The sequence below is a fragment of the Aedes aegypti genome, chromosome 3, assembly GCF_002204515.2.
Source record: "Aedes aegypti strain LVP_AGWG chromosome 3, AaegL5.0 Primary Assembly, whole genome shotgun sequence".
Taxonomy (NCBI): Eukaryota; Metazoa; Arthropoda; class Insecta; order Diptera; family Culicidae; genus Aedes; species Aedes aegypti.
In genome coordinates, this window is record NC_035109.1 from 141,976,073 (window position 1) to 142,000,753 (window position 24,681).

General features: G+C 36.4%; 1 protein-coding gene across 5 annotated transcripts in view; it reads left to right on the forward strand.

The window, feature by feature from the left end:
* The first annotated feature begins 2,756 nt into the window (after positions 1–2,756).
* The window catches only part of LOC5567586 (solute carrier family 12 member 1), a 226,306-nt gene continuing 204,381 nt past the window's right edge, over positions 2,757–24,681 (forward strand). For 4 of the 5 annotated variants that reach the window (XM_021853732.1, XM_021853730.1, XM_021853734.1 and 1 more), the window contains exons 1-2: positions 2,757–2,843; positions 3,821–4,001. The gene's annotated coding sequence lies outside the window, so the exon portion shown is untranslated. Of the gene's footprint in view, positions 2,844–2,918; positions 3,051–3,820; positions 4,002–24,681 lie in introns of those variants that run through there. The other variant, XM_021853731.1, reaches the window with a different exon arrangement.

Sequence of the window (24,681 nt, forward strand, 5' to 3'; positions counted from 1 at the left end):
CTTCAAGTATTCATTGCTTACTTCAAGTAAAATAGACCGATATGCCGGTAACCAAATTAAATGCCTGTAAATATTGTTTGCAGGAATCCTAGGACGAATTGCTTATCGAATCCCTGGAGAAACTCCAGGAGGAACTGCTAAGATATTCAGCCTATCAAGAGTCCTATCAAAACTGGTCTAAAATGTATCATGGAAAACAATATTTCTTCCTGGAGCAATCTCTGGCAAAAGCCCTAGTGAAGAAATTGCTGTAAGAATTACGGTAGAGATTACACAGCATAACAAAAATGACATTTTCGCTTGTCTCAAAGATTAAATTATGTGTCTCTAGTAGATTTGGGGTTGCTGAATCTGATGCCGTTCTCAGAAATGTCCCAGCACGTCACAATTTTTAGCTACAGGTCGCTAAAGTTGGGTGAAACACTGGTTTTATGGATGTTTACATGAAATTTTAAGTATGATTCATCGAAATTTGTTGTGATCTTTTTCACCAAGCATGCTAAATACGATTTTAACTTTCATTTTAGATATAATTCGGTTGAAATTTCACGATAAAATTTATATTTAACTGATTTTTTCAACATGCTTGCAATCTACATACAAAATTATTCGTTTTACTTATATGGAAAAATACAAAACTTTTCTAAACCAACAAAAAATAACTTTTGAGCATCGAAAATATTATGCACTTTATTTATAACTATTGTTATACTCATAAAGTTTGTAATCTGTGGCAAATTAAGCGAATAAATTGCCATACAAGCTGTCAAACTTGCATGCAAGTTGGCTGAAATAGTCAAATTTTGCATTTTCAACAGCAAATATCTCAAAAGCTAGACGTGCTAGGATATTTTTGAAAACGGCAATGGATTCAGCAACCCTTAATTGAGTAAATAGCGGTATTTTGGTGCTTGAGACAAAAACGTGTTCCACAGTGTTATTCGTGAAGGAATTTTCGAAACAATTCCTGGAGAAAATTCTCTGGAAGAACCTCTGGAGATATATAGAGAGTGATTCTTGAAGGAATATCTGAAGGTTTTCCTAAAAGAATGTCAGGTGCCCTTTTTAAGCAGGTCTTAAAATTGCGATTGATGTCAAAAGTTATATAGTTATAAGTTTGAATTATGTCGAGTGATTTCGATTCCTTATATTACATTTTTTTACTAATTTGGTAATAATGGAAATAAAATTCAAGTTTGATAACTTTATGTTTAAGAGACCCATATAGCCTCAGCGGTAAACGCGCAGCTTTTCAGTAAGATAAAACTAATGGGCATGGATTCGATTCCCACCGGTCGAGGATCCTTTCGGGTTGGAATTTATTTCGACTTCCCAGGTATACAATATCATCATGCCTTGGCATATATACATAGGCAAAAATAGTCAGATGGCATACCTCTCCGTTTATAAATGCTGAGAAGCAGGCTCTGTTCCACTAGGTGCGTAACGCCAGGTATATGGCATGGTGTCCATTTACATCTGGATGAAAAATCATGTATTTTGAGCCGTCGCATTATGGTACTATATGATGGTCTGAAAATGTCCACATCACACCCTAGCGGAACCGGTTCCGGAATACTCCGAAATACCGGCCAAATCTAAATGTTGGTCCTCTTGGTGCTCTTGTAAATCGGAATGAAAAACCATGAAATTCGAACCGTCGTTATATACATGTGTATGAACTGCTGAATATGATATACGCCAGTTCCTTCTGAAACAGGTTCCAGATTCCCTTGTGCCCTTGTGCCCAGAATGGCCATAATGACAAACAAATTCCAGGGTTCCATTCTTGAGTTCCATATCTTTCATATAAAGCTAAAAGAACCAAAATCGGTTCAAAAATGGATTTTTGAGAGCGTTTTAAACTCATGGGTCATTTTTGACCCTTAATGCATAATGTGTAACTTATTCTTAATGCATTAGGAAGGTTCAGAAAAATAGAGTTTTACCCATTCTTTTTTACAGCATACCAAAATTCCATACAAATATTTTGGAGATAATTATAAAGACATTTTTCTTGAAGTTATTTGAAAAATTCTTAATATAATACTGGAGACATGCCTCCACGAATTCCTTTTTTTTAATTTTCCATTACAACATCGGTTTATTTTAAAAATTTAGATATTTTTCTTTGGACCTTCGAGAAAAAAATCAAACAGTTGGTATAATAAGGAAAATTTTTAAATTATTAAAGGTTATTTGTGAATTCTGAGAACCTTTGACAAAATATTTTAACAAAAACATAACTGTTTAGGAATACGGGAAATATCAAAATCGTTTATCAATCAATTTTAAATGGTTTGGATTCCTTGAAGAATATGGTCAAGCGGGGAATCACAGCTCTTGAATACTCAAGCTAAAACACTATTATGTGGCAAAACAATAGTTTCTTGAATCCGATAAAACCACGAGGTCGATCTTTCTCCCCCCTCTGTTGATAATCAACCACGTGCTAGCTATTCTTCGCCGCAGTTTTCGCGCGCGACCCATTCCGTTCATACGGCAACCGGAGAGTGAGTACTCCGCACATCTCTTGCCACACCGTCGCGACGCTTTGCGCAGACTTCAGCACGTGAGAGTTTGCGCATCGACTGGAGCGCGACACGTTTTCGCGAAGAGACCGGCTTTTGCATGACCATAACAACGTTTCGCGCGTGGACAAATGGATCGCGGATCTCAGCGTCGTGCTCTTGTTGAATGGTCCTCCAGCGAGGGGCGTCTTTGGGCGTCGCGCCGCCGCGCATACGCGCATATATAATTCCAGCGAGCATCGGCAAGGGTTTCTCAGTTTCGATTCGGTTGTTCCGCGGAACGTTTGTTCGGTCGAGTTCGGCGTGCGAAAGGTAGTAAAGTACCTCTACTTTAGGTGTTGAACAGGGCGGTGGCGAGTACATACACATGTTGGGTTCGGTTTCCAGTGCTTTTTGGTGGTCGTTTTTTTGGATTTACCGCGATCGCGCTGTATTATTCCTATATTGGGACGGTAATCAAAGTGTGATTACCGACCGATCATCATTGCTGTACACGGGTGTGGTTCGGCTGGAAACGAAGTACGAGTGGATGATGTGTTGAGGGGGTAGCGATCCGGTCTATAAGGTTGACCAACGATTCGCTAAGGCTTTGCAAAAGTGTTTCGGCCAGGTGTCGGTAAAGAAGTGTCGCGAAATCTATACGGTCTTACAGGGAAGAGAAGAGGAGGAGAGTGTGGTGCACGCGTTTCGAAAGCACTGATTGAGAATCGGTGTTTTCTCATGTGAAAGAATTATTTGCACTGTTGTTTGCCGAGTTCGGTTGGAAAGTAAACTTAAACGATAATTTATGTGCATAGATTGCGGGACTCGGGTGAAACAAGAAGGAAACACTGAACTGAAGCGTCGCTGGAGTGTGTCTCCGTTCGCATTCAACAGTCCCATTATTATGTGTAATTATTTGTCTTCCATTCATCGGTAACATTGCAGAAACAAAATCGTACAATCAAAGAGGAACAGATTGACCTACCTTAGAGTGGGTGAGAGGCAGAGGGAGTGAGACTATTTGTGTTTCCGATAGTTTTGCAAAGTATCTACCGGGAGAGACCGGCAGCAGAGTCCACGTTGCAAGCTGTTACGAACTACGAAAAATAAAAAAAAAGAAACAAATGCAAAGTAAACCCGATTAGGGCACTGTGAACGAAGTGAAACATTTGGCGCAACACTCTTGACGACCCCCAAGCGGATCTTGATTCTTGGGAACCAAGCCGGGCAGCAGTGCGGGGTGTCTCCGTTTCTCCAGTTCCCGAACTGGAGTTCAGAGTTATATTTATAAATTTCCTTTTTTCCAGTTTCTTATTTGCAGTGAATCTTTAAACTTTTTTGTTTCCATGCTGAGTTGTGTTTTTTTTTGTGTGATTGCTTGTGTTCGTTAGTGATTGAAGTGAAGAGTAATAAAAACTGCTGACTTTTCCGCTGGCGCAGGTGTAATAAAAAACTACTGCTCGTTAGGAGCACTGTGTATGCAAAAAGGTAGGTGGAAATTATCAGAATTTATTTAGGTTCCCATTGTCGCCTTTTATGGGTTAAAGTACACTGGGCAACAAAATCAGGATTTTTGTGTAGTTTATCGTCATTTGATTGGATAAGCCAACGGGATTTTAGTTACATGTACAGTGTTTTAGTAGAACGGGTGTTTTATTCACATATTTTTTTGTATTTGTATGGAAATTTAACTTATTGGTTCTATGATAACACTGCGGAACACGTTTTTGTCTCCAGCATCAAAATACCTCTATTTACTCTGAATCTATTACCGTTTACATAATTATCATAGCACGTCTAGTTTTTGAGATATTAGGTGTTGAAAATGTAAAAATTGACTATTTCAGCCAACTTGCATGCAAGTTTGCCAGCTTGTAAGGAAATTTATTTGCTTAATTTGCCACAGAATTCAAACTTTATGAGTATAACAATACTTATGATCAAAGTTCATAATACTTTTCATGCGGAAAAGTTATTTTTGATGGTTTAGTAAAGTATTGTATTTTACCATATAAGAGTAACAAAGAATTTTGTATGGAGACTGCAAGCATGTTGAAAAAATCGGTTTAATCTAAATTCAATCGTAAAATTTCAACCAAAATATATCTAAAACGAAAGTTTAGGTCCTCTTTTACATGCTTGGTGGATAAGATCACAAAAAAGTTTGATAAAATATACTTCAAATTTAAGGTAAACATCAACGAAACCAATGTTTTATACCGTTTTGATTCATATTACGGACAGCTTCAAATTCCGGACACTCTACTTTGTATGGGAAACATTTCACACGAAATGTTTCATTTTTTGCCGTTCAAAAGTTCTCAATTTCAAGACTCGTTTTAGTAAGCTTTATCCATAAATATCTTTGAAAATTTATAATGCCCAACTACCTTAGATGGCTCTTTAGTGGTTGGACGATTTCAATTGATGATTTGTCTTTTCTATTTATGATTTTCATGAGCTGTCCGGGATTCGAATCAAAGTGTCCGGAATAGGAGGCAAAAGTAAGGAAGCGTCCGGAATAAGAATCCTGAAAAGGCCACACATTTTGATTTATTCAAAATTATTCAAGTTGCGGAAGCGTATTGTTTATCCACCATTCGAAAGTTAAGGGCTTCCGACGCTCGATAACGCCAAGGAATCATACAGAATGTTTTATTTTGTATGCTCTATGCTGGGTTATACTTCACTGAGGCCTTAAGTGTCCGTAATATGAATCAAAACGGTACAACTTTGACGACCTGTAGCTAAAAATTGTGACGTGCTGGAAAATTTCTGAAAACGGCATCAGATTCAGCAACCCCAAATCTACTAGAGACACATAATTTGATTCTTGAGACACGCAAAAATGTCATTTTTGTTGCGCTGTGTAATTGTTTATCACTGAAATCTTTACTTAAAATAGACGTTGATTAGCTCATTCAAAACAGTAAAATCGTTATATTACGCCAATTTCTCCAAAAAGTGTGTATCCTTTTTTTGAAGAAAGTGTAATTTTTGTTCTTTAACTGTAAATCAGGCCGTCCCTTATTTTTCGAAAAAGCAAAATGTAATTAGTTCGTCATTGTAAAGTGCTCGTTTTGGGGCTCGTGGGGGCCTTCCTTAACCGAGTGGTTAGCAAAGCCATGTTGAACGTGTCTGGGTTCGATTTCCGGTCGGTCCAGGATCTTTTTGTAATGGAAATGTTCTTGATTTTCCTGCACATAGAGTATCTTCGTACTTGCCACACGATATACGAATGCGAAAATGGCCATTTTGGCAAAGAAAGCTCTCAGTTAATAACTGTGGAAAGTGCTCATAAGAACTCTAAGTTGAGAAGCAGGCTCTGTCCCAGTGAGGACGTTAATGCCAAGATGAAGAAGGCAATGCTCGCTTTGGTAAGAAAAAAATAAGGTAAAAGTTTGAATTCTGTCCGTGGACGCTAAGTGGTCCCCCAAAGGTTTTGAGGGTATCAAAAATCGAGCTCGCTGCTCTAGTGCACGCTACATGGGTACAAAAAGCCACTAGTTATAAATTCTCCTGTACGCCCTCATAGTCAGCATTCAAGTTTATAAATAATTAACTTCTATGCTCACTACACTTTGCATTTGTATTAAATAGTTTCCAATCCGAAAAAGGTAATACATTATGTCAAAAAATAAATTAACTTTGATTTTTTTTTAAATTTTTGATTATGTTTTTAGCATTGCACCATCTTTTTAATTTAGTAATATCCTAGGTACCCCTACTAATTCATACCTAAGTCTGTAATCATGAAATAATTCAAAAATTTTTAAGCATGCACCAAATATATAACTCATTTACGAGTTTTGCTGAAAATCTCATCAAAATCGATCGAACGTTGGCGAAAAAACAGAATATTGAAACTTCATTGTCGATAACTACAGTGATACCTCCATGAGTCGATGTTCCATGACTCGATATCGACTCATGGAACCATACTAAAAACATAATTTCATGGTTACTATGATGGTCCCTAGAAGCAGCTTTCCAAAGAATTGCTGTTCCATGACTCGATATTTCCATGAGTCGATGGTCCCTTCAATATCGACTCATGGAGGTTTCACTATAGTACTGTAATATTTTTTTTATATTGATTAACGAGATTTTTAGCCCTGGGCTAGTTCATCTCGGAACCAACGGCTTTACTTCGCTTCCGAAGGAAGATCTTTTTGAGTCATAAGTGACTATGTCGGAGATGGGATTCGATCCCAGGTCCTCAGCGTGAGTGGCGTGTGTTTTAACCACTACATCAGGTCCGCCCCCTAGTACTGTAATAGTTAAACGACTGAAAATCCCTGCTATGTCCATTTTCATGACTTTCCATGGCAGATCTTGAAATGTTTATCTTGAATATTCCATTCCATTTTTACAAGTAATTTTAATTATTATTGAGTCATCATGGTAATTGTTTTTTCTTTATTATTCTTCTTCTTTAAGACCTATTCCCCTTTTAGCTTAAAAAAAAATCGAAAAAACTTACTATTTGAACCCAAAATCTACACATTCTTTGTAGAATATACACTACGAAAAAACTAATGTTTTACATGACGTAAATTTTATGTTACGCAGAATACACCATATAGGCCCCGTCCACAAATTATGTAACGGTCTAGGAGGAGGTGGGAATACGCTCGAGCGCACAATGCGTTGAATATATGGAGATGTGGGACAAAAATCAAAACTGGAAGATTAAGCCATTTGAGCACCTAGGTATGGAAGGGAAACTTGTTTCTGGTCAAAAGAGCTACAATTTTCATAAATGGCATATAATATACACATAATCGCAAAACTATCCCAAGTGCCAATTTCATTGTTTTCAAAGAAAAACCTTGCAATTTGTACTTTTATTGCTCATAGTTATATAAGAAACTATTTGCAAATACGTCTCTTCTTAGTCGTAGCTGCAAAATTGACTTATACACCTTTATGCAAAAAATCGCATTTTTTTCAAATTTTTCAGTTGTTAATATTAATTTTGAATAAAATCTAAGAAACTACACGTAAAAATATTATTTTAGGCATAAATTTGCTCTGGTGTTATGTCTGGTTGAGCCGAGATCACATAGCATTGCAAGATTTTAGGTTTTTTTTTTATCACAAACAACTCATTTTCTTACTTGTGCTGGTTAAGGAGTATACCTACAAATAGTCTAAAATCTCGAAGAGTTATAGGGAGTTGTAGCTGTATCTTTCAGAGCTCTTAGAGAACACTCTAAGAAAAATATTTGTGAGTGATTTGGAGTGGAACTCGGAGGAACTTTTTTGGAATCGATAATCCAAGTTCCAAGTTAGTATATCGTAAGTTTGATTTCAGTAGCCAACCCATCATGCCGATTTATCATATTTATAGTGAAAATTGGTGTGGTTATCCCATACAATATACTTTACCAACCTTCAACCATGTTCTCTTCTAGATTTTGATTAAATATATTGGTTTCAGCACTCTCCGTACTACTTGAAGGAATGCTGAAAACATGCAACAAAATTTAGTTTTTCTGCTACTCCGTCAACTGTAATTTTCAACGCTTGTTGTAGTAGTTTTAGTGCTTTGTATAGCTTTAAAATACTCAATTGAATAGCGGATGGATGCTATCTATAAACTCTTGTGGATACTAACTATCGCCGAATAAAATAATTTGAAATTTGATTTTTGTCTATGGAGCAACGCACTGTGGAGCGTTACGACTTATACAAAAATTTTAAATTCTTCACACAAAAAGCGTCACGGTAGGGGGGGGGGAGGGGGTCTAACATTTCCAAGTTTATAGTTTCCTAAAAATGACCTAAATATGATAGTATCTGTCCTTCAAAATGCGTCATTTTTGTAAAATTACATCCAATGTAATTGAAGACTGTTGTGCTCCAAACAACATTTAATTCAATGTGACGGAAAATTATGTCATTGGTAACTTAAATGTACATCATAGCGCTAGCTTTAAAATGTCGGGCATATTTGACGTAAATTTACGTAGTTTTTCTAAGTATGTAAGAAGAAACACTAATAAAAATTCAGCAATTGATGCACACAAAGATTTTTTTCACGAGACTCAACTAACAAAATGTTCGGTAGCTTAGCAACGGCGCACGATTTACTGATACTCGGCTTTCATTTCCTGAGATCCCAGGAAACACGGTATACACAAAAAGCTAGGGCCTAGGCTATTCCCACGTGTAAACAACGATTTTCCATCAAAACATCTGTCGTCATTACTGTCGTCAAGCAAGAGGCCTTGAGGATAGTAAAGGAGAGCAGGCCTTACTTTCTTTTGCACTCGTTCGAGTTTGCGATAGGAATGACGTCACTGCCAAATGTCATTTTTCGAAGTATAAAACCTTGCTTCTTTTTACCGTGCCCAGGAAATTAGTTAACAGACTACTCGGCTGTGCGAATCTCAGTTAAAATTAGCCGAAATTCGCCATTCTAAATTAAGTGTGTGTAAATTTGAATGCAGTTCGGTTAAACGAACGTCAAAGTCGAAAATGACATTTGCTGTTTTCTAGCCCTTGTTTCACTGTACGCGTAAGTGTGGTGTATCACCTACTCATGAAAGAGTTCAGTTAAAATAATAATAATAATAATAAACACAAATATTTTTTTTTCTTACAATTGGGTTTTACCTTGGGTTTTCTTACACTTGAAGAATCTCAGCTAAACGGATGTCGACCACCGTAAAGATGTTTTATACTCCCTGTTTTTTGGATCAGTGGTGGAAAAGTCCACATCATGAAGCAGCTCACGAGTGCATACCAACGCATAACACACATCACAGACTCGCGAACTGGCTAGGTGTGAGTAAGTCCGCACCCATCTGCTCGGGAGAACATGTCAAAAGAAGTAGCAACTTCGGGAATGTTTACTCGCGAGTAACCGATGGTTTCGACAGACAAATTAATTGTATAACCATCAAATGGACAGCCAAACTTGTAGTTGTAGTCAAAAACTCATGGAAACCACAACCACGCAGTTTTTTTCCCAGAAGCACAATATGGCTTTGAACAGCTCCGAACACGTTCTCGAATCACCTTAGCTTCGGTTACTCGGGAGCACGACAAATGCGAGTAAACCAGCGCTCTAACGCTCAGTAGCGTTTGGTTTTGTTTTTGTTCCACTTCGGCAAAACTGTTCGCCACTTTCCATCACTGATAAACATCGCTCAGCTTTTAAATTTGTTCCTTATCGATTTTCAGCTATTCTAAAATAAGGCAAATGGTTTTCTATTTACTATATTTAATATTTCCTTAGAATTACTGCTTTGTTACTCTGCACACTTAGTATAGAATGACGAAACTTGGCTTATTTTAACCGAGAACCGCACAGCCGAGTACTCGGTATGCAAATTTCCTGGGATCTCTATCCTGAGGCATAATAAGAGTGGGATTATGAATATGTTGACATTTAATTTAAATTATCACCTATATGGATTCGCATTATGCGTTTTACACAGTGTATTCTGTGCTCTTTCGCCTTTGGCGACTTTAAATAGATACCGATCTGGTTTTTTCGTTGCTGGTCTTTTTCGTGCTGAAATTACAAAAAGCTTAATCCTGCCTAGTTTGGGTAGTGGCTACGGTTAGGTTAGCTCAGATCAATCTTCAGCATAAAAGAACAGCAACGATCAATCTTTGCAGACTCATGCAAAATGGTGCAGCCAAAGTGGCGCTAGTTCAAGAACCCTACTTTCGTAGAGGGAACTTCTATCTAGGTAACCTTGTGGACCCAGTTTTTGCTACTTTCAGCAAACCTAAAATGGCAAACTCGCGCTCCATGCCCCGCGCATGCGTGCTTGTTAATAAAGCAATCGTTGCTACACTCATTTCTGAGTTAACTACCCCGAGATGTATGTGCTGCCACAATCGATGTTTCTGTTGGTGACCTCAACAGGAAATACATCTATTGTTCGGTAAAGTTACCACATGATGAACCATCCCCAACGGATGACTTCAAACGAGTTGTCGTACAACTCGAGATTCTGGGAAAATCATGCCACAGAATTTAACCGGACTGTAGATTTGGTAGATGTATTTTATACGGCTTATGTTCACTTTCAACCCAGTGATCTTGCTTAGGAATAGATTAAATACTGGTAGAGGAAAAGACGATTAATTTCTTGCAGAAGCTTCCAAGTTAGTCGAAAACAACTGAAAAACGATGTACTTTATCTTTCTACATAAATACATGTGTTACCTTTGGTTTGATGTGCTTAGGTAGCCATGACTTTTGTGAGTTGAACATGTATGATTATTCAATAAAAATGGATTTATCTCATATAGTCTATTAGCAAAATCGATTTTAAACGAGGTAGAAACATATCATCTTCTCCAAATTTTGCTCACATGTACTTGAAAGACTGCAACATCGTTTGGTGGAAAGATATATTTTTTGAATTGCTCATAGTTGAGATACAATGCATACAAAATAGCTAATTTTAAGATGAAAAACTCAAACAACATGAAAACCATAAGAAATACAACTTTGGTATTTTCAGCAAAGTTGTAGCAAAGGATAAGTATAAAAACTTTGTAGAACATAGTAGGCCAATAAAACCAAAAAAACAAAACACTTAAGAGCAAAAAACGCTTTTTTATTTAAAATTCTTTATTATCTCGGCTGTTAAGCAAAACCGAGAAAAAGTTTGTTCGGTAAAGTTGTTTCTATGTTAACGTTAAGTATAGTAATAGTTTTTTCAATAAATTATGGTATTTTGTTATTAAGTCAGTTTTTTCTCATTTTTGTCTCAACATCACTAAGCAATGTTCATCTAATTTAATCATTTTCAGAGCTCAGAAGATAAAAATTGTAGATATGAACTAAAAATGTTTAAGTTCTGTCAAAATACGCATTCTAGCGGAAATATTTTTTTTTCGAAATACAAAATAATTTAATGGTTTAAAGTAGCTTATGAAGCAAAGTGTATTTAATATAACGGGTGTTCAGTAAAAAATCTTTCTGTAATTAAAGTAAAGAGCGTATCTCTTTTTAATGTATTCGAATCCTCTGAGCAGAATCTCAATAGAGAAACTAAAAAGTAGATTGGACTACCTTGTACCTTTTAATTCCGCCCTAAATAGTTATCTTTGTTATGTTTGTTGTTTGTTTGTTACGCGTATTTCGACTACCACTCGCAGTCTTCTTCAGTGTCAGTCACTCGTATCCACTGAAGAAATTGTCGCATCGGTTCTCCAGATTTGTGCTTTTGAAAATTTAAGGTTTGGCTTCGTTTCATCTTCACCTTAATCGAAGATGGCGTCGAAGCAGCAAGTACTCCGCGAGCGAGTTGTACAGTTTTACGAAACGAATGTCCATCGTGGAACAGTAGTTTACGGAACAAGTTGCAGAATGATGATTTTTACAGCACGAGTCTTAAATTTATCCTACGAGGCTCGCCGAGTAGGATTATTATGTCGAGTGCTGTAAAAATCGAGTTCTGCAACGAGTTACGTACAACATTTTTTGCAATTTCGTAGAAGACCACATGAGGGTATCAGAAATTATATCGGAATGCATTCACCACCATTTTACAATTTCTGAAAATGGTAGTGTAATGATTCATGACGCACTCTAAAGAGTTGCGTAATGAGTCGTTACAACAACGGTTTCAGTTACGTAATGACTATTCCCACACTGCATACTTCAGTGCAGGAAAGTAAGCCAGATGACAGATTGGCGTGATGAAAAACAGCCGATGGGCAATTGCAAAAAAAAAGTTTAGGGTAGACCAATTCGAGACGAAAACGTGCCCGGAGTACAGTTTATCGGATCCTGGAATGAGCGTGGAGCGGAAGGCCTGTAGTGGCCGGCCGGTTATCTTCTTCAGAAGAATAAGGAAGCGTTGAAAAAGTTGTTCCGACAAAAAGGACGCAACGATTTTGCGTGACGTCGGCCAAAAATATCAGCTTGATTCACTGAACCTTGAAGATGGAGGGCATCATCTGTCGGAAGAAGACTCGGTTTCCCGAGTACAAGGACGAGCATATAGTGACAGTGAAATCGCAATGCTGGTAGATGACAAAGAAATACCGCGGAACGTTGATCGTGCCGGACGACGAAAGTTACTTTCCGATCAACTTGCCGCAGTGCCGTCCCATTGGGGATTTTTTCGGCTCCCTTAGTGCCTTAGTGTACAAAAATAATTGGAGGGCCAAGGAAACGAAGCAGTTGATAACGAGGATCCGGAATTGTATCAGGAAGATGGACGTCAGTGCCGTTAGACTATCGAGACTGCCGTTAGACTATCGAGATCGTCGTACGTCTAATCGAGGCCCCTTTTCTAATATTCATTGACGTTTTTTAAGGGATAATAAAAATACTGAATTCAACAAAAAACCTTTTTTTTTACTGTAAGGCTGGAAAATTTATCATTTTTTATTGAACACCAGTTATTCTTATCATGAATTCCGATTAGCAAACGTAATCAGTTGATGTGCGACAAAAATTTTCAATTTCATTGAGAATATGCAAATTTTTGAATAATATAAACATTTTCTCAAAAACTGTACGTCTTTCAAAAATTCTGAGAGCATATTCGAAGTTAGCGGGCAAAAATCTATTGAATCCATTGCAAATAGTCAAAATACTTGAACCTGTGTTGCCCAGTGTCATTGCTATATTGTGAGGCATGGAGCTAGAGGAGGGATCGTGAGGATTGTTGTGTTCTGTTTACCTAATATAGGATTTTTTTGCTGAACCACGACAAAGTCGTAAATAATGCTATTGAATGGAAGGTAGCGACTCGCGGTTGGATGGCTTTGGATTGGCTTGTGTGCTGATATTCTGCCAGCGATAACATTCAGATTCAGCTGACTAAATGTCACGTGCGTTGATCGTCGAGGGATGACTCTGTCCGTGCCATGATCGTCGGGATCGATGTTTTTGTGTTGTTTGACAAAAGGGACGCTTGCGATAAGAGATGGAAAGAAATTGTGTCATGTTTAAATTGCATTTGAATGTGACGATGAGTAAGATTCTCATATTCGTCACACTTGTGAAATATTCACTTTATTCATCCCTCTACCGGCAGCTTCATTTTTGACCATATGACTATTTTGTGATGAAAAGATAGATGCTGCTAGTATAGAGGGCTTATTTTTTCCATGACAGGTCATGAAAGTGATCTACGTGCATTACGGATCGTTGGTGGGCCCTGGTTGAACAGCACAGAAAAAAAATAGTTTCGCGCATATTCCCCGCATTGTGAATTTTGCTACTGCATACGTAGCTCTCTCTTAGAAATTCGTTTTTTGATTGAACATATAACCTTTCGGTGTACGAGAATACTCCTATAAGAAAATCGAAGGAAGCATCGTATAAATTGTACACTTTGTCGAAAGACATGTGAACTCACTCACTGATCAGAACCTATCGATGAGAGCACGTTGCTAGATAGCATTTTATTTGCAATAAATTACGATTTACACTCACCCAACAGCAAGCTCGCAAAAAGTCATCAACGGATTCTTATTTGCCGCAGTCATGCAGTCATGTCTACGCTTTCCCACAAGAGATACCAATCTAAGCACTAGGCAAAGTCTGGATCTCGTCATTTCACAGGCTCAGCCCATCAGCTCCCTAACCAAAAGAGCGTGGGTCGGCTCGTTACTGACACCGTAAATTTATCAATTAAATTCTTGTTAAGACCAGTTACTGCTCATCAATCCTCACCCGAGGAACACCTATGCGAAGAAGGGGACTTGCTAGAAACCGTGTCCGTTGATGGACGGCTAAACTCACCCGCTAAAGTCATCATCGTCCGAGTGCGCGAACGTGTATGTGCTAATGATGCTAGCACGTGACGAGATATGCTGGTAAAAAAATCGATCAAGCTTTCGAGCGGACGGCTCCTGTTCAGGGTCCGTCCATATACCACGTGAACAGAAGCTTTGAACCGCCTTTCCTCTTTGTATGAATAAGCGTAGATATCCCATTAACACCTACCCCATCCTTAAATGTCTATCTGGACTTAATTCACTACATTTTGAATTTTTGTAAACATTTTAAAAATTAGTCAGATATTTGAAAAATATAAAAATATTTTCTGCAAATATCTGATAATTTTTTTTGAAATGCTCACCAAAGCTCAAAATGGAGGGGATCAATTTGCAGAACAAACGTTTTGTATAAACGATCGCTTAATATTGCATATATTTTGTATGAAATTATTTTTCTCCAAGTAAATATAATTGTGTGGCTAATCATATTCGAGGCTTATAAATCATTATATTTATAGTTTAATTCGCATAATCTATGGCTTATTCGTATTTTAATATTTATAAAAAAATAGGTTTTAGAATAATTGGCTGAATTAAGACTGAAACTTACGGAGAAATCAAAACGCTATGTTTGTTTTTTAAATCAAACGTTTCGGCTTTTGGACTTGGCTTTCTTCAGGGATATGAAGGTGTACCCGTTCTTGTAACGCGCTCAAAGTTTTGCGATCGGTTGTCACTTTTATGGAGTTCTCCTTCTGGTTGCCGAATCATTTATACGGTTGCGTTGGCGTATAGCCACTGTTTTTATGTATCACTATCTGTTTTACCACCTACCCTACACCAAAATGGAAACTTCAGATCCTTCTCTTCTTCTTCTTCTTCTTCTTCTTCTTCTTTCTGGCATTACGTCCCCACTGGGACAGAGCCTGCTTCTCAGCTTAGTGTTCTTATGCGCACTTCCACAGTTATTAACTGAGAGCTTACTATGCCAATGACCATTTTTGCATGCGTATATCGTGTGGCAGGTACGAAGATACTCTCTGTCCTGGGAAGTCGAGAAAATTTCCAACCCGGAAAGATCCTCGACCAGTGGGATTCGAACCCACGACCCTCAGCTTGGTCTTGCTGAATAGCTGTGCGTTTACCACTACGGCTATCTGGGCTCCCAAAACTTCAGATCCATATTTTTCAAAAATTTCCATGATGATTTCCATATAAACTTACATCGCCTTCGGGCACTAAAAAAGCAGATTTTTTCACAGAAACCTTTTCCATGATAAGGCTTGTAAAAAAGATATGAGAGATTGGATTTTCATTTTTTTTTTGAATTTTTTAATGCACTATTGCTTTACTGCGAGTTTGAAAATTAATACACTTTGCTTTAATGTAATGTGGAAAGCCATATTAGTTATGAAGTTAGTGTAATGCCAAATTGTAACGGTTTTCAGATCGTGCTATGCGAAGTCTCGACAGGTGCTCCGAGACCGTTTTGAAAAATTGTACCAATGCCTTGAAATATCTCATTTTTTTGCAATTCAATTGACTCTTGAAAATTTAGAGGTAGTTTTAATTCATCTTCATTTTATTATGTATATGACGTCATGGTGGAAGACGAAACACATTTTTCTACGAGTCTCATGCACACGGCCAACATGTCGATTATTATCGAACTTTTATTGTGCCGTAAAACTTTGATAGCGTGGAACCCATAACATACTTAACGAAATGAGATAATATCTATTAATTAGTTAAGCAAACCGAATGCAAAAGTAAAGAATATTAGTATGACACTTCATGTCAGAGCTATTTTCATTTGAATCGAGAACATTTGAGACATAATATACGACTATTAAAAATTTATGCAATTTCAGCAATTTCGAAACGTTCACAAACAATCTATTCTACGATCACTGTTTGATGTAGTTTTGAAAAGTTGGTCACTTATCTTTAAGAGCCTAGTTAGGGGTGGTCCATTAATTACGTAAGGGTTTATGTGGGGAGGGGGGGGGTCCAAGATTTCTTACGCGCCATACAAATTATTTTTGATTTTCATACAAAAAATCTTACCATTGGGTGGGGGGGGGGTTTTGAAAAACCGCCAAAATTGTCTTACATAATTAATGGACAGCCCCTTATCATAGAGTTCGAATATGGTTTCAAATCTCTTAGCGAAAAGCATTTTAACAAACTGGGAACATTTTTATAATAAAAGTCAGAAATTTCCATATAATGTTAAAAGCCTAGAGGTATGCAACGCCCTATAAAGTTACGTAATGTATTCAATTTTGTTCGATCATTATCAATGTAACCCCAAAACAGAAAACCGACTTTTGATTATATGAAAAATTATATATCCATTCAAAATAAACCTTTTGGCAACCTATCACCTACAATCGATAGCTAGGATACCAGTACTTGTTTTAAAAATATAAATTATAATTCTTTGAAACAGCATGCATAAATATTCAAGTTTTCTTCGAAAAAACTATCAAAGTTACCCCGTTTAACGGTACCTTGTTATGAAAACGCTCAGAATTTGGGCTAAAATCTGTTTTTTTTTAATTTGGTTTAGTCCTGAACGTTAGAGAAATCAATTTTTCTTCTTCTGAATATTTCCGTGAGTGTTAATCTTGTGGTTATTTTATTCAAACATATGAATTGAGGTTTAATAAAGTAATATTTTGCTTCAGAAACCTGCTCAGCTCTAGGAAATAAAAAAAAAATTCAAAATTTCCTAACCAAACCAATTCTGCCTTTTTAAAGCCACGAATTTTGAAATCTTTCCCGATAAACCAAATTTAGTTGCATTTATAGGGCACCCAGAAAGTATGGGCACGACTTTACTATACTGCCATTTCATGTTAAGTGTGGATAGAAATCTGATTTTTACATATTTAATTCTTGCACTTATCGAGAACAGATTTGGGTTGTTGAGAGAATTTTTTCGCTACCCTTTTGTTGATAGTGACTATGTACCAATTTTGCTTTCTGAAAATTTTTAGCATGATTAAAACAATATTTTATGTTATTTATTATATAGCTTTATGGGGTAACATTCATCATTCATGCGAACAATGATCGGTAATATTGAAAATACTTACTTACTTACTTACTTACAGGGGCTACTTACTCATGGCCCCTGAAGCCGAATATGAAGGCCGAAGTTTTATAAGTCCTTTATTTTTTGAGTTATTTGAAAATTGAAAACTCCATGAATCATGGAATACGCCTAAATGTTAGCAATTTCTTAAACAAATTTCGCATTCTTTATAGCAATTCTTTAATTTAGCTTATTTGCTACATTCTTATGAAAGTTTGACAACGGAATCTTTTCCGGCGATACCAATTTCAGTAAAACCAGCATTTTCTTCGCTAATATCATTTGCAGAACTCATGTGAGACATGAATCTTCGGTAGCGTCATCCATGATCATGAAAATCATTGTTGCGCAAAGTAAAAAGAAAATAACGTAAAAACAAAACTTAATTTTCGCAAAAACCTTAATTTTTATGAGCTTATGTATATAAGATATACAAGCACCATTCATGCGTTGGAAATGTTTCATCGAAAAATGTTGATAAAAACGTTTTACAAAAAGGGTCATTCCGATCAAAGTTATCCAGCCGATCAATGTTACCCCGAAATTTGGGTAGGATTAATTATCAGATTATCACTTATTTGATTGGAAATAATCAAATTAAGGGGTGATTACTATTTCATGTCAGTAAAATAAGTAATCATGGAAAAAGATAGAATGAATTTTATGTATTAGTGCATATTTAGTTTTGGACATCTATTACATTTGTCTTCACTATACATAGGACAGGTGTACCAGTTATGGACATAGTGGTTCCTTATTTTATGTCTTAAAATTTTGAAAATTTGAATTTGTTGTAGTAGTTAGATTTAAGATATATCTTGATGTTAAAGCGTTGAAAAAGATTAAAAATATGAAAGTTATCAAAATTTAACATATGGCCAAATAGGGAACCACTATGGCTATAACTGGTAAACTTTCCCTAGATAACATATTTATCATTTTACCTTCAATTCCCGTCATATGCGTTGTTTCAGAAGCATTACAGTTAACACGCACGTTATTCAGAAACATATATTTTCGCTAAAATTTTCCATAATCAGTCTTATGCTATTCCCTAGTAAGTCTAAAAGATTGTGATAACATGCTGTTTCAATCAGGCAAACTTTTCTGCGGAGTTTAGTCAAAAATACATATATGTGGAAAACGTGCGTGCCTGGTGTAATGCCTTTAAAACAACACATATGAATTAAAACTATGGCAAATGAAAAAAGATAATAAATCTTCGAGCTGTTTAGTAGAATACCTATAAGTAGATGAAAAAACCGAATTTAGCACTATACCATCGTCGAGTGTAGTACACGACACTGAAGACGGCCTTACAGTTGAGATCGAAATACGCGTATCTGTCAAAGGATACAAACTCTAGTGAAATTAAATGGTATAGTGCTAAATTCGGTTTTTTCATCTACTTAAATGAAAAAAGATGTAATCTTTACTTTGCCAAAACAAACGTTATAGATGTACAAAACAGGATGTACACTGGAAATTAAATAAGCTTGGGATCACCCCCTAAAAACAAACAAAAGTGTTCAGTCCATATCTCTGTGTTTACACGTCCAATTGAAACTCTCTAAGCCACATTCAAAAATCGAAGAGTTATTCTTACTTTGTATGTAGTTTTCCAAAAATATTTTTTTTTTAATTTTGTATACTCAATTATTACTTAAAGTTGTGACATTTTTCAAAAAACACACTGAAAAAATATAGTTAATTTTCTCAGTATTGGATCGACCAAAATCTTAAAACAAAGTGTCATTAGGATCGTAATCTTATGTTCTTTGAAGGACGCTCACGAAATTTTTGCGAAAAATCTGATAACCATTCAAAATTCATTAAACTGTCATTCAAAACATCGTGCAAAAGTTTGGGTTCACCTGAGCCATATCATATCATTTGTGTCAATATCTCTGCCGTTTTTCAACCGATTTCAATAATTCATAGCTTTTTCAAACACAAATAATGGCGCGTACACGATTGGTTTGAGATTTCACAGATTTTTCGTGTTTTAAGTAAGTTCATTTAACCCAAACTTTTGTACGATGACTTGCATGACTGTTTCATTGATTTTGAATAGTTTTCAGATTTTTTCTGCAAAAAAAATCGTGAGCGCCCTTCAAAGAAATAAGACTACGATTCTAATGACACCCTATTTTCAAAATTTTGGTCGATCCCATGCTGAGGAAATTAACTTCAAACTTTAAGCGTTTTTCTTAATGCCTACTTCTTCCTTTTGAAATAGTAATCAATTTATTTTCGGTTGTCACGCGATTAGTCGCGCGTTGTATTTTGTACAACACCCTTTGTTTGTCATGTAAAACAAGAAATACTTCACGATCTAGATTAAATATAGAAAAACCATCTTCGACAAAGTTGTTTAGGCGATCAAGAGTTTACATGCAGTTGTAATTCAGATGTGGAATTCCACCACCAGGCAGCGTTAGTATGCATGAATGTTTTGTTTTGCAAATATCTCAGGAGCCTGACCACTTAAAAAGACAACGTATGCGGCAAAATTGTTCAGTAGCTCAAGGACTATCACTATTTGAGCCAATAAATTCGAAATTTTGCCACCAGGCAGCGCTAGTGAGCATGACATTTTCGTTTTGCGGATATCTCAGATTCCTGATCACATAGAAAGATGGCGTCTTTGATTCAAATTTTTCCACCAGATAGCACTAGTGAGCATGAAAATTTTACTTTGCTGATATTTCAGGAGCTCGACCACTTAGACAGATGGCGTTTTCGGAAAAGTTGTTTAACCTTCCAGTCGTCGCGCGGTTTGTCTGAACCACCACGCTGCTGTTGTGAACGAAAAGCGAGGTTTTTCAACAGTGTTGTACAAAATACAACAGCGCGACGACTGAAGTGTTAAGGCCAACCATTGAACGAGCTAATTAATTCTAAATTTTGCCACCAAGTGACACCTGTGAGCATTAAACATTCGTTTTGCAAATATCTCCCAGTGCCAAACCACTGGCTAGTGACAAAGAGGCGTCTGCGGCATTGTCGTTCAGTACTTCAAATGCTATCCTTGTTTAAGCATTGAAATTCGATATTGGTTAAAATAATTATAGCCCTTAAGCGACTGATCAACTTTGCTGAAGATTCCGGTTTTCTAAATGGTTTGGACTCTGAGATATCCGCAAAACAAAAGTGTCATGCCCACTAGTGTACATGGTGGCAAAATCTTAAATAGTGATAGCCCTTGACCGGTTGAGTAGTGTTCTTGAGAAACTGTCGAGTATTGTTCTTAAGAAGATTTTTGAGGAATACATTTTGGTTTAGTGTCGATAGATATCTTTATTGCAAAATGGTATCATACAAATCACAACTATTTTACAAAGTACAACAGCGCGACAGCCCGAAGGTTGCTTGATCTTGAAGAAGAAATGATTGAGTCAGTGCAAACACAATTTTTATTATACGCTCTTCGCAGATTAGGTTGGACTGAATCACCATTACCATTTTACAAAGCTAGATGTATGTTGATAGATGTTCACACACTTAGAGAGCATCGTGAATAGGGTAGTCGGGGTGGTTTCGCCAATGGGATGGAATGAGCACTCTTTGAAAACTGCATACATCCTTGCAATTTCATCTGAAATAGCATGCAACCCTAAAGCTGACAAGGAAATTAAGCAATAGGCATGCTATAAGTCAGTGCTCAAAACTTAAAGAAAAAGAAATAAATGAAGATCGAAAAAACTGCCCATATAGCCCCGAATAGCTTAACTTTCAAGTATAGTGAAAAATATAATTTAGATTATATGAGATAATTTTACAATCAAAAATAGGGGTGAATAGGAATGACGTCGTCAAGTAGGTGTCAGTTTTCGGAATATATCACCTTCTCAATGTAGTACACCGTGGTGAAGCCCAAGCAGGACAGTTCGGGTTTGCGTCGTCCGATTGATTTTGCTGACGGATTCGCGCGTATTTTCGTTGCCGGAGAATTTTTTTCCCCTGTTTTGAAGCGTCTTGCTGGGTAGTGATTCGTGAAGCCCAAGCCGGAAAGTTCGGTTTTGCGTCGTCCGATTGATTTTGCTGACGGATTCGCGCGTGTTTTCGTCGCCGAAGTTATGATAACATATTTTTTCTTGAAAGCGTAACTTTTATGTAATATTAAAACAAACTTTGTATGGTTCGTCACTATAAGTGTCGGCATTATGCTTTTTTCTTATACAACTTCAATATACATATATTTTTCTCTTTTTGACATTATTAAAAATTATCTCTTGAATTGTTCGACATTGTGAATGTTGACGTATTTTCCAAAACTTCTACCATATCGAGACAAAATGCACAGTAATACTCATATGTAATTTTCAAACAAACTATGTATGGTTCGTCACTACAAGTGTTGGCATTATTCCTGTTTCATTTAAGTTAAAATATATGCATGCATTTTTCAGTTTTCGTCATTAATAAAAACGTCTTTTGAATTGTTCGACATTATAGATGTTGACGTATTTTTTCCAAAAACTTCTCGAGACAAAAATACAAAACTAGCTTTATATACAAGTCGTATATTTCCCCCTAGTCCATGGATCGCATCACCGACCAAAGGTGACTCCCAGATCTTTTCCTCCCTCACTAATAAACACCCTTCCCGTGGTGGTTGTGGAGATGCAGAGGTATTCTCGGTCTCTAGAAGCAACAATCATTACACCCTAACATTCCTTCCCCATCCCAACTGACTGTAAGGACTTGGCCGGCGCCGTTATTGATCAATAATATTAGATCTGCTAAAATTGCACTTCGAGAGTAAGCGGAAACTCCCATCCCTTATTCATTTGGATCGTAGTGCAATTCTTACCAGTTCCGATCAATCACGGAGTAGCAACCATTGACATGTACAGTCAGTCTATGCTATGCTAATTTTACAATCAAAAATAGGGTGCTCATTTCACCCCATCGCTAAAAAATCGACTCAAAAAATGATGAATTTGGAACAAGCGTTCATTTGTTCGTGAACTTTATAAGACAACGGCAATCATACTTATCTAGTGTATTGATCTAAGAATTGTTGGAAATCATGCAAAAATCAGAAGTTTCCATAATATTTTCAGGACTTTCATCGACTTTTTCTTAAGATGGCCAAACTGCCCCACTTTCCCCTACGCAATGAATTCATTTATAGATGACATTATTTCTTATAAAATTGATTCACCAGTATTGTTATCTAAATTGAACTTTTATGTACCATTCCGACGTTAAGGGGAATTCGGGGCATAATAGACACATCAAGCAAATGCTTGTTTTAAGACCACACAATGACATTTTTTCAAATTACTACCGGCTAGTTTTCAAGTTTTATGTTAGTACGACGTGCTACATTCATTCATGGTAATATAAATCATATCATATGCCAGAAAAGTGAGATAGAAAATTAGGTCCAAAACAAGGCTAGCAAAAGGGTATCGGGGCAAAATGATCACTTGCATGGAATTTAATGATTCCAAAATATTTAATGTCTGTCAGTCGTTCCGATGTGTAAAAGGGCTCTCTCTCTATCATAAGAGATAAAAAGAACCTTTCTGGATTCGTTATTTTGCTCAAAAATTAGATTCTCCCACCGATTGAGGGGGTGTCTATTTCGCCCCGGTGTTAATTATGCCCCTAATCTCCCTAAGTCATCGAGAAATATTTGCAATTAACTATCACCGTAAAATTATGTACAATTCGGGCCGTTGAACCAAATGATGACTATTTATAATAAACACAACAAATTAATTGACATAACTTGGCGCAAGGCGAAGCTTAAACAATATTATCGCTCATTACCGTCAAACGGGGTATTTTGCAACAGGGGTGAAACTTGCAACACTTCGACATGTAATCGAATAGTCGTTTTGTGCAGCATTGAATTCAATTATTTTGATTTATTCCGCCGTGTATTGACCTTAGGTATGCAACAGAAGGTTTTGACAAGGGTTTGGGTATCGTTTCTTTTTTGGTGAGTTTGCTGGAGGTGAAAATCTTATTAAAATTTGGATTGTATAAAACTAATGTTGAAAAACGTTTTACGTTCCACACAAACGGTAAAAATATGTCATTCGAGGCATTTGCTATCAGTTACAGTACTTAGTAGTGTACAAATTGACAACATAAAAGTTTTGATATTTTTTCGCTTAAACACTTTAAAAATTCAAAAACGATTTTAACTACCCTTGTGGGGTAACTTGCAACATCAATTTTGATCTCAATTGTTTGATATTTCCTGTCGTTTGTCATTGAAAACACATGAAAAAGCATAATTGAACATATATTTGTACAGTAACATTAAAATGTTTGTACCTCAATCAATTCAATACACTTTTTGTATTAATTTTTGGAAAAATTTTAATAAATCGTATTATTATTAGATTTAGTCTTATTTTCTTCATGAAAGTTAATTAAAAATGAATAATTTATAAAATCTACATAAAAATTAACTTACAGATCAGTCATTGGGAACTCTCTGCATGAAATGTGATGAAAGTTATGTCAAAACCCAACAGAGACCATTTAAAACATACATATCAATATGTTATACGTCGCTTAGATTTAAATATGTCTAAAAAATAAGTTATGTGAAGTTAAACCTAAAGTACCATTGAATTCGTAGAAAAGTTGCATTTAAACGTTTTGATGGCTTTCCAATAACTGTCAAGACTTACAATATGCTAGAATTTCCAGTGTGGACACCCTATGCAATGCCAATGAAGTTTTCAATCAAATTGGTTCAATGCTCATAATTCAATCAATAATATTTAGTTTTCTAAGACAAAACTAGCCTGTTTCTGATAATTGTCATGCTTTTACTGTAGAAAATTATTAAATGACCATAATAACACGATATAGGATAAATTTTTAATAGTGTACTTTAGGTAGCACTATGTGTTGCATGTTACCCCACATCAGGGGTAGCATTAAAAATGCATATTTTGCGTCTCTCCTGATTCCAGAAAACTAAATATTGATAAAATTAATACCGCGTGGTATTCTTTAAGTAGCGATTAGGGTACCAGATGGTTTTTGTCTCATCTGAATCCTCATTTTTTTCATCCACATAGCATTGAAGATGAAAATTGTTGCAAGTTACCCCGTTTGACGGTATGTCAAAAAGTAAAATTAAGCAATTGAATGTATTAGGGTAAAAGCACCGGTTTTGGCCAACCTAAGAGAAAATGTTAATAAAAATTGAATGGGAAGCCGTATTTATACTACAAATATGTCAAATGCAAGCTTTCAATTCTTTTTATGTGTGTAAAATATCAAAACTGAGCTGTAACCATATTTTTCGCTTTGAAAATCCCGTTGGTCAATATAGGCCAACGGAACCAGTTTCGGCTAGAGATTTATCTTCGGTTCCTAAAT